Below are 10,000 nucleotides of genomic sequence, written 5' to 3' on the forward strand. Positions count from 1 at the left end.
CACCTCCGCGGTGCTTATAAACAACCGATCCGCTCGGCGGGGGCTATTTTCGGCCACTTGGCTCGTGCGCACGGCCTCCCGGATGTGCCGGGCGGGTGCGCGAGCTCGCCGGCCGCTGGAAGTCGAATGAGGCGCCGCGACCACCTCCGCGGTGCTTATAAACAGCCGATCCGCTCGGCGGGGGCTATTTTCGGCCACTTGGCTCGTGCGCACGGCCTCCCGGATGTGCCGGGCGGGTGCGCGAGCTCGCCGGCCGCTGGAAGTCGAATGAGGCGCCCGACCACCTCCGCGGTGCTTATAAACAGCCGATCCGCTCGGCGGGGGCTATTTTCGGCCACTTGGCTCGTGCGCACGGCCTCCCGGATGTGCCGGGCGGGTGCGCGAGCTCGCCGGCCGCTGGAAGTCGAATGAGGCGCCGCGACCACCTCCGCGGTGCTTATAAACAGCCGATCCGCTCGGCGGGGGCTATTTTCGGCCACTTGGCTCGTGCGCACGGCCTCCCGGATGTGCCGGGCGGGTGCGCGAGCTCGCCGGCCGCTGGAAGTCCAATGAGGCGCCGCGATCTCCTCCGCGGTGCTTATAAAGTGCCGATCCGCTCGGCTTGGAGCTATTTCCGGCCTCCCGTTGGTGCCGGGCGGCGTGCGCGAGCTCGCCGGCCGCGATCTCCTCCGCGGTGCTTATAAACAGCAGCATGCGCACGGCCTCCCAGAATTTGAACACATTTCGTCAATAAATTTCGCATATTGAATTTTGAAGTTTAATATAATGCAACAATTGAGCTCGACTTATACAAAGTATATATTATAAAATCGTAAATTTCCGTCGAATTTTAGGGGGTCGACTTATACACCGAGTCGACCTGTACACCGGCAAATACGGTAAATACGATTAAATAAAATGATACGACTGGCATAAAAACAAATATAAACCACATAAAAATAAAAGTCACCATTACGTTGAATTATTGGGAGCACCGAGCTTGTTTCTCAGAAACGAGCCGGTCCCATCCAGGCGTAATCGGAGACAATGAAACCCGAAGTGGTTAAGGTTTGTCTTTTAATGCAGGATGCTTGGTCTCCATGTGCCGAAGCAGTTTTGAAGGCTTCATTGGCTCGCTCGCTAGTTTCAGGGGCGATTGTGTCTATAAAATGCAAAATGTTGGGTCACCTCACGGCTTACGGCCATACTACCCTGAGAACGCCCGATCTCGTCCGATCTCGGAAGCTAAGCAGGGTCGGGCCTGGTTAGTACTTGGATGGGAGACCGCCTGGGAATACCAGGTGCTTTAAGCTTTTTCTTTTTCTTATGTGCACTTCAATCGTTTAAGAAGCTATTTTTTACAACACCCATCACGAATGGCATCCGGAAACAGCAAGCCTAATTTAAACTCCGACATTGAAACTATAACACGAGTTTGAAAGCTATATTATGTGGTGACATCCACAGCATTGTAGTTAAATTTTTTACCGCTAGAGAGCAGACTATGTACAGTGAGCATGGCTCCCTGTGAACTCAAAGCAGCAGGCTTGACTTGTAAAAGAACCCAACACAACACTTCCATGAAGTGTTTTTAAACTTTTCAAGGCATTTATTTTGATTCAGCAAAATGCAGGTCGCAACGGCAAATTCGTGCTACCGCATAAAAAGCTGTCAATAACTTTTCATGATAGCCATGTTTCCAGAAAACACCAAAAGCCTTGGAAGAAAGACTGTTTCGGCCCTGGTTGTAAAAAAAAACAAAAAAAAACAAAAGTGAAGGGTGACCGTCCGGGAATACCAGGTGCTGAAAGCCTTTTTTTTTTTTTTTTTTTCCCACGTCAATTGTGAAAGGAAACTTTTACCACAGCCATCAAGTCCCGCCGCTGCTTGGCATGGTTTCAGGGGCGATTGTGTCTATAAAATGAAAAATTCTGAGCGGTCTCATGGCTTACGGCCATACTACCCTGAGAGCGCCCGATCTCGTCCGATCTCGGAGGCTAAGCAGGGTCGGGCCTGGTTAGTACTTGGATGGGAGACCGCCTGGGAATACCAGTTACCGTAAGCTTTTTTTTTTTTTTTTTTTTTTCTTATGTGCACTTCAATCGTTTAAGCCAAGAACTTTTTACAGCACCCATCAAGAATGGCATTCGGAAACTGCAAGCCTAGTTTGAACTCCGACACTGAAACTACAACACGAGTTTAAAACCTACATTGTGTGGCGACAGCCATAGCATTGCAGTTCACGTTTTTACCGCTAGAGGACAGACTATGTACAGTGAATAAAGAGCATGGCTCCCTGTGAACTCAAAGCAGCAGTCTTTACTTGTAAAAGATCCCAGCACAACACATTGTGCTTCCATGTAGTGTTTTTACCTTTTTCATGACATTTATTTTGATACAGCCAAATGCAGGTTTTGTGCACTTCACTTTTCCGTTGGGCATTCGCGTAGAACCCTATTCCAGTTACGGCCAGATTCTTTTAGACTAGTGGTACCCAAACTTTCTTGCGCCACGGACCGGCTACGCGTCAGAAATATTTTTGCGGACCTGCCTTTATATATATAAATAAACAATAAATCTATATAAATAAATACTACATTTATAATAAATATATATAAATAGGATTAAATAAAATGATACGACTGGCATAAAAACAAATATAAACCACATAAAAATAAAAGTCACCATTACGTTGAATTATTGGGAGCACCGAGCTTGTTTCTCAGAAACGAGCCGGTCCCATCCAGGCGTAATCGGAGACAATGAAACCCAAAGTGGTTAAGGTTTGTCTTTTAATGCAGGATGCTTGGTCTCCATGTGCCGAAGCAGTTTTGAAGGCTTCATTGGCTTGCTCGCTAGTTTCAGGGGCGATTGTGTCTATAAAATGCAAAATGTTGGGTCACCTCACGGCTTACGGCCATACTACCCTGAGAACGCCTGATCTCGTCTGATCTCCGAAGCTAAGCAGGGTTGGGCCTGGTTAGTACTTGGATGGGAGACTGCCTGGGAATACCAGGTGCTGTAAGCTTTTTCTTTTTCTTATGTGCACTTCAAGCTCTTTTTTTTTTTTTCTTATGTGCACTTCAATCGTTTAAGCCAAGAACTTTTTACAGCACCCATCACGAATGGCATTCGGAAACTGCAAGCCTAGTTTGAACTCCGACACTGAAACTACAACACGAGTTAAAAACCTCTATGTACAGTGAATAAAGAGCATGGCTCCCTGTGAACTCAAAGCAGCAGTCTTTACTTGTAAAAGAACCCAGCACAACACATTGCGCTTCCATGTAGTGTTTTTACCTTTTTCATGACATTTATTTTGATACAGCCAAATGCAGGTTTTGTGCACTTCACTTTTCCGTTGGGCATTCGCGTAGAACCCTATTCCAGTTACGGCCAGATTCTTTTAGACTAGTGGTCCCCAACCTTTCTTGCGCCACGGACCGGCTACGCGTCAGAAATATTTTTGCGGACCTCCCTTTATATATATAAATAAACAATAAATCTATATAAATAAATACTACATTTATAATAAGTATATATACCGTATTTGCCGGTGTATTGGTCGACCTTTTTCGATCCAAAATCGACCGAAAAAAATCGACCTCGACTTATACACCGAGTCATAAAATTTAACTTCGTACTCATCGCTTCAAATGTGATGGTAACCAAGGCCGTTTCTCATGCATCTCATTGTGCGTTGCACTTAGAAAATTTGAACCGGGCGGCGTGCGCGAGTGCGCGGCCCGCTGGAAGTCGAATGAGGCGCCGCGACCACCTCCGCGGTGCTTATAAACAGCCGATCCGCTCGGCGGGGGCTATTTTCGGCCACTTGGCTCGTGCGCACGGCCTCCCGGATGTGCCGGGCGGGTGCGCGATCTCGCCGGCCGCTGGAAGTCGAATGAGGCGCCGCGACCACCTCCGCGGTGCTTATAAACAGCCGATCCGCTCGGCGGGGGCTATTTTCGGCCACTTGGCTCGTGCGCACAGCCTCCCGGATGTGCCGGGCGGGTGCGCGAGCTCGCCGGCCGCTGGAAGTCAAATGAGGCGCCGCGACCACCTCCGCGGTGCTTATAAACAGCCGATCCGCTCGGCGGGGGCTATTTTCGGCCACTTGGCTCGTGCGCACGGCCTCCCGGATGTGCCGGGCGGGTGCGCGAGCTCGCCGGCCGCTGGAAGGTGAATGAGGCGCCGCGGCCACCTCCGCGGTGCTTATAAACAGCCGATCCGCTCGGCGGGGGCTATTTTCGGCCACTTGGCTCGTGCGCACGGCCTCCCGGATGTGCCGGGCGGGTGCGCACGCTCGCCGGCCGCTGGAAGTCGAATGAGGCGCCGCGACCATCTCCGCGGTGCTTATAAACAGCCGATCCGCTCGGCGGGGGCTATTTTCGGCCACTTGGCTCGTGCGCACGGCCTCCCGGATGTGCCGGGCGGGTGCGCGAGCTCGCCGGCCGCTGGAAGTCGAATGGGGCGCCGCGACCACCTCCGCGGTGCTTATAAACAGCCGATCCGCTCGGCGGGGGCTATTTTCGGCCACTTGGCTCGTGCGCACAGCCTCCCGGATGTGCCGGGCGGGTGCGCGAGCTCGCCGGCCGCTGGAAGTCGAATGAGGCGCCGCGACCACCTCCGCGGTGCTTATAAACAGCCGATCCGCTCGGCGGGGGCTATTTTCGGCCACTTGGCTCGTGCGCACGGCCTCCCGGATGTGCCGGGCGGGTGCGCGAGCTCGCCGGCCGCTGGAAGTCGAATGAGGCGCCGCGGCCACCTCCGCGGTGCTTATAAACAGCCGATCCGCTCGGCGGGGGCTATTTTCGGCCACTTGGCTCGTGCGCACGGCCTCCCGGATGTGCCGGGCGGGTGCGCAGGCTCGCCGGCCGCTGGAAGTCGAATGAGGCGCCGCGACCACCTCCGCGGTGCTTATAAACAGCCGATCCGCTCGGCGGGGGCTATTTTCGGCCACTTGGCTCGTGCGCACGGCCTCCCGGATGTGCCGGGCGGGTGCGCGAGCTCGCCGGCCGCTGGAAGTCGAATGAGGCGCCGCGACCACCCCCGCGGTGCTTATAAACAGCCGATCCGCTCGGCGGGGGCTATTTTCGGCCACTTGGCTCGTGCGCACGGCCTCCCGGATGTGCCAGGCGGGTGCGCGGGCTCGCCGGCCGCTGGAAGTCGAATGAGGCGCCGCGACCACCTCCGCGGTGCTTATAAACAGCCGATCCGCTCGGCGGGGGCTATTTTCGGCCACTTGGCTCGTGCGCACGGCCTCCCGGATGTGCCGGGCGGGTGCGCGAGCTCGCCGGCCGCTTGAAGTCGAATGAGGCGCCGCGACCACCTCCGCGGTGCTTATAAACAGCCGATCCGCTCGGCGGGGGCTATTTTCGGCCACTTGGCTCGTGCGCACGGCCTCCCGGATGTGCCGGGCGGGTGCGCGAGCTCGCTGGCCGCTGGAAGTCGAATGAGGCGCCGCGACCACCTCCGCGGTGCTTATAAACAGCCGATCCGCTCGGCATGGACTATTTTCGGCCACTTGGCTCGTGCGCACGGCCTCCCGGATGTGCCGGGCGGGTGCGCGAGCTCGCCGGCCGCTGGAAGTCGAATGAGGCGCCGCGACCACCTCCGCGGTGCTTATAAACAGCCGATCCGCTCGGCGGGGGCTATTTTCGGCCACTTGGCTCGTGCGCACGGCCTCCCGGATGTGCCGGGCGGGTGCGCGAGCTCGCCGGCCGCTGGAAGTCGAATGAGGCGCCGCGACCACCTCCGCGGTGCTTATAAACAGCCGATCCGCTCGGCGGGGGCTATTTTCGGCCACTTGGCTCGTGCGCACGGCCTCCCGGATGTGCCGGGCGGGTGCGCGAGCTCGCCGGCCGCTGGAAGTCGAATGAGGCGCCGCGACCACCTCCGCGGTGCTTATAAACAGCCGATCCGCTCGGCGGGGGCTATTTTCGGCCACTTGGCTCGTGCGCACGGCCTCCCGGATGTGCCGGGCGGGTGCGCGAGCTCGCCGGCCGCTGGAAGTCGAATGAGGCGCCGCGACCACCTCCGCGGTGCTTATAAACAGCCGATCCGCTCGGCGGGGGGTATTTTCGGCCACTTGGCTCGTGCGCACGGCCTCCCGGATGTGCCGGGCGGGTGCGCGAGCTCGCCGGCGGCTGGAAGTCCAATGAGGCGCCGCGATCTCCTCCGCGGTGCTTATAAAGTGCCGATCCGCTCGGCTTGGAGCTATTTCCGGCCTCCCGTTGGTGCCGGGCGGCGTGCGCGAGCTCGCCGGCCGCGATCTCCTCCGCGGTGCTTATAAACAGCAGCATGCGCACGGCCTCCCAGAATTTGAACACATTTCGTCAATAAATTTCGCTTATTGAATTTTGAAGTTTAATATAATGCAACAATTGAGCTCGACTTATACAAAGGATATATCATAAAATCGTAAATTTCCGTCGAATTTTAGGGGGTCGACTTATACACCGAGTCGACCTGTACACCGGCAAATACGGTAAATACGATTAAATAAAATGATACGACTGGCATAAAAACAAATATAAACCACATAAAAATAAAAGTCACCATTACGTTGAATTATTGGGAGCACCGAGCTTGTTTCTCAGAAACGAGCCGGTCCCATCCAGGCGTAATCGGAGACAATGAAACCCGAAGTGGTTAAGGTTTGTCTTTTAATGCAGGATGCTTGGTCTCCATGTGCCGAAGCAGTTTTGAAGGCTTCATTGGCTTGCTCGCTAGTTTCAGGGGCGATTGTGTCTATAAAATGCAAAATGTTGGGTCACCTCACGGCTTACGGCCATACTACCCTGAGAACGCCTGATCTCGTCTTATCTCGGAAGCTAAGCAGGGTCGGGCCTGGTTAGTACTTGGATGGGAGACTGCCTGGGAATACCAGGTGCTGTAAGCTTTTTCTTTTTCTTATGTGCACTTCAAGCTCTTTTTTTTTTTTTTTTTTTTTCTTATGTGCACTTCAATCGTTTAAGCCAAGACCTTTTTACAACACCCATCACGAATGGCATTCGGAAACTGCAAGCCTAGTTTGAACTCCGACACTGAAACTACAACACGAGTTCAAAACCTCTATGTACAGTGAATAAAGAGCATGGCTCCCTGTGAACTCAAAGCAGCAGTCTTTACTTGTAAAAGAACCCAGCACAACACATTGCGCTTCCATGTAGTGTTTTTACCTTTTTCATGACATTTATTTTGATACAGCCAAATGCAGGTTTTGTGCACTTCACTTTTCCGTTGGGCATTCGCGTAGAACCCTATTCCAGTTACGGTCAGATTCTTTTAGACTAGTGGTCCCCAACCTTTCTTGCGCCACGGACCGGCTACGCGTCAGAAATATTTTTGCGGACCTGCCTTTATATATATAAATAAACAATAAATCAATATAAATAAATACTACATTTATAATAAGTATATATACCGTATTTGCCGGTGTATTGGTCGACCTTTTTCGATCCAAAATCGACCGAAAAAAATCGACCTCGACTTATACACCGAGTCATAAAATTTAACTTCGTATTCATCGCTTCAAATGTGATGGTAACCAAGGCCGTTTCTCATGCATCTCATTGTGCGTTGCACTTAGAAAATTTGAACCGGGCGGCGTGCGCGAGTGCGCGGCCCGCTGGAAGTCGAATGAGGCGCCGCGACCACCTCCGCGGTGCTTATAAACAGCCGATCCGCTCGGCGGGGGCTATTTTCGGCCACTTGGCTCGTGCGCACGGCCTCCCGGATGTGCCGGGCGGGTGCGCGAGCTCGCCGGCCGCTGGAAGTCGAATGAGGCGCCGCGACCACCTCCGCGGTGCTTACAAACAGCCGATCCGCTCGGCGGGGGCTATTTTCGTCCACTTGGCTCGTGCGCACGGCCTCCCGGATGTGCCGGGCGGGTGCGCGAGCTCGCCGGCCGCTGGAAGTCGAATGAGGCGCCGCGACCACCTCCGCGGTGCTTATAAACAGCCGATCCGCTCGGCGGGGGCTATTTTCGGCCACTTGGCTCGTGCGCACGGCCTCCCGGATGTGCCGGGCGGGTGCGCGAGCTCGCCGGCCGCTGGAAGTCGAATGAGGCGCCGCGGCCACCTCCGCGGTGCTTATAAACAGCCGATCCGCTCGGCGGGGGCTATTTTCGGCCACTTGGCTCGTGCGCACGGCCTCCCGGATGTGCCGGGCGGGTGCGCGGGCTCGCCGGCCGCTGGAAGTCGAATGAGGCGCCGCGACCACCTCCGCGGTGCTTATAAACAGCCGATCCGCTCGGCGGGGGCTATTTTCGGCCACTTGGCTCGTGCGCACGGCCTCCCGGATGTGCCGGGCGGGTGCGCGAGCTCGCCGGCCGCTGGAAGTCGAATGAGGCGCCGCGACCACCTCCGCGGTGCTTATAAACAGCCGATCTGCTCGGCGGGGGCTATTTTCGGCCACTTGGCTCGTGCGCACGGCCTCCCGGATGTGCCGGGCGGGTGCGCGGGCTCGCCGGCCGCTGGAAGTCGAATGAGGCGCCGCAACCACCTCCGCGGTGCTTATAAACAGCCGATCCGCTCGGCGGGGGCTATTTTCGGCCACTTGGCTCGTGCGCACGGCCTCCCGGATGTGCCGGGCGGGTGCGCGAGCTCGCCGCCCGCCGGAAGTCGAATGAGGCGCCGCGACCACCTCCGCGGTGCTTATAAACAGCCGATCCGCTCGGCGGGGGCTATTTTCGGCCACTTGGCTCGTGCGCACGGCCTCCCGGATGTGCCGGGCGGGTGCGCGAGCTCGCCGGCCGCTGGAAGTCGAATGAGGCGCCGCGACCACCTCCGCGGTGCTTATAAACAGCCGATCCGCTCGGCGGGGGCTATTTTCGTCCACTTGACTCGTGCGCACGGCCTCCCGGATGTGCCGGGCGGGTGCGCGAGCTCGCCGGCCGCTGGAAGTCGAATGAGGCGCCGCGACCACCTCCGCGGTGCTTATAAACAGCCGATCCGCTCGGCGAGGGCTATTTTCGGCCACTTGGCTCGTGCGCACGGCCTCCCGGATGTGCCGGGCGGGTGCGCGAGCTCGCCGGCCGCTGGAAGTCGAATGAGGCGCCGCGGCCACCTCCGCGGTGCTTATAAACAGCCGATCCGCTCGGCGGGGGCTATTTTCGGCCACTTGGCTCGTGCGCACGGCCTCCCGGATGTGCCGGGCGGGTGCGCGGGCTCGCCGGCCGCTGGAAGTCGAATGAGGCGCCGCGACCACCTCCGCGGTGCTTATAAACAGCCGATCCGCTCGGCGGGGGCTATTTTCGGCCACTTGGCTCGTGCGCACGGCCTCCCGGATGTGCCGGGCGGGTGCGCGAGCTCGCCGGCCGCTGGAAGTCGAATGAGGCGCCGCGACCACCTCCGCGGTGCTTATAAACAGCCGATCTGCTCGGCGGGGGCTATTTTCGGCCACTTGGCTCGTGCGCACGGCCTCCCGGATGTGCCGGGCGGGTGCGCGGGCTCGCCGGCCGCTGGAAGTCGAATGAGGCGCCGCGACCACCTCCGCGGTGCTTATAAACAGCCGATCCGCTCGGCGGGGGCTTTTTTCGGCCACTTGGCTCGTGCGCACGGCCTCCCGGATGTGCCGGGCGGGTGCGCGAGCTCGCCGGCCGCTGGAAGTCGAATGAGGCGCCGCGACCACCTCCGCGGTGCTTATAAACAGCCGATCCGCTCGGCGGGGGCTATTTTCGGACACTTGGCTCGTGCGCACGGCCTCCCGGATGTGCCGGGCGGGTGCGCGAGCTCGCCGGCCGCTGGAAGTCGAATGAGGCGCCGCAACCACCTCCGCGGTGCTTATAAACAGCCGATCCGCTCGGCGGGGGCTATTTTCGGCCACTTGGCTCGTGCGCACGGCCTCCCGGATGTGCCGGGCGGGTGCGCGAGCTCGCCGGCCGTTGGAAGTCGAATGAGGCGCCGCGACCACCTCCGCGGTGCTTATAAACAGCCGATCCGCTCGGCGGGGGCTATTTTCGGCCACTTGGCTCGTGCGCACGGCCTCTCGGATGTGCCGGGCGGGTGCGCGAGCTCGC

The 10,000-nt window shown here is 57.5% G+C and overlaps 4 non-coding genes across 4 annotated transcripts; all 4 read left to right on the forward strand.

Annotated features, from left to right (window-relative positions):
* Positions 1 to 1,173: 1,173 nt before the first annotated feature.
* On the forward strand, positions 1,174 to 1,292 carry LOC125976533 (5S ribosomal RNA). Its single transcript, XR_007484406.1, has one exon. It is a non-coding gene; the product is annotated as a 5S ribosomal RNA (ribosomal RNA).
* A 633-nt stretch (positions 1,293 to 1,925) lies between these two features.
* LOC125976307 (5S ribosomal RNA) lies at positions 1,926 to 2,044 on the forward strand. The gene has a single exon (XR_007484230.1). It is a non-coding gene; the product is annotated as a 5S ribosomal RNA (ribosomal RNA).
* Positions 2,045 to 2,888: 844 nt separating this feature from the next.
* LOC125976542 (5S ribosomal RNA) lies at positions 2,889 to 3,007 on the forward strand. Its single transcript, XR_007484415.1, has one exon. It is a non-coding gene; the product is annotated as a 5S ribosomal RNA (ribosomal RNA).
* A 3,754-nt stretch (positions 3,008 to 6,761) lies between these two features.
* On the forward strand, positions 6,762 to 6,880 carry LOC125976326 (5S ribosomal RNA). Its single transcript, XR_007484250.1, has one exon. It is a non-coding gene; the product is annotated as a 5S ribosomal RNA (ribosomal RNA).
* Positions 6,881 to 10,000: the final 3,120 nt, after the last annotated feature.

This window comes from Syngnathus scovelli, chromosome 10 (assembly GCF_024217435.2).
Source record: "Syngnathus scovelli strain Florida chromosome 10, RoL_Ssco_1.2, whole genome shotgun sequence".
Lineage (NCBI taxonomy): Eukaryota > Metazoa > Chordata > Actinopteri > Syngnathiformes > Syngnathidae > Syngnathus > Syngnathus scovelli.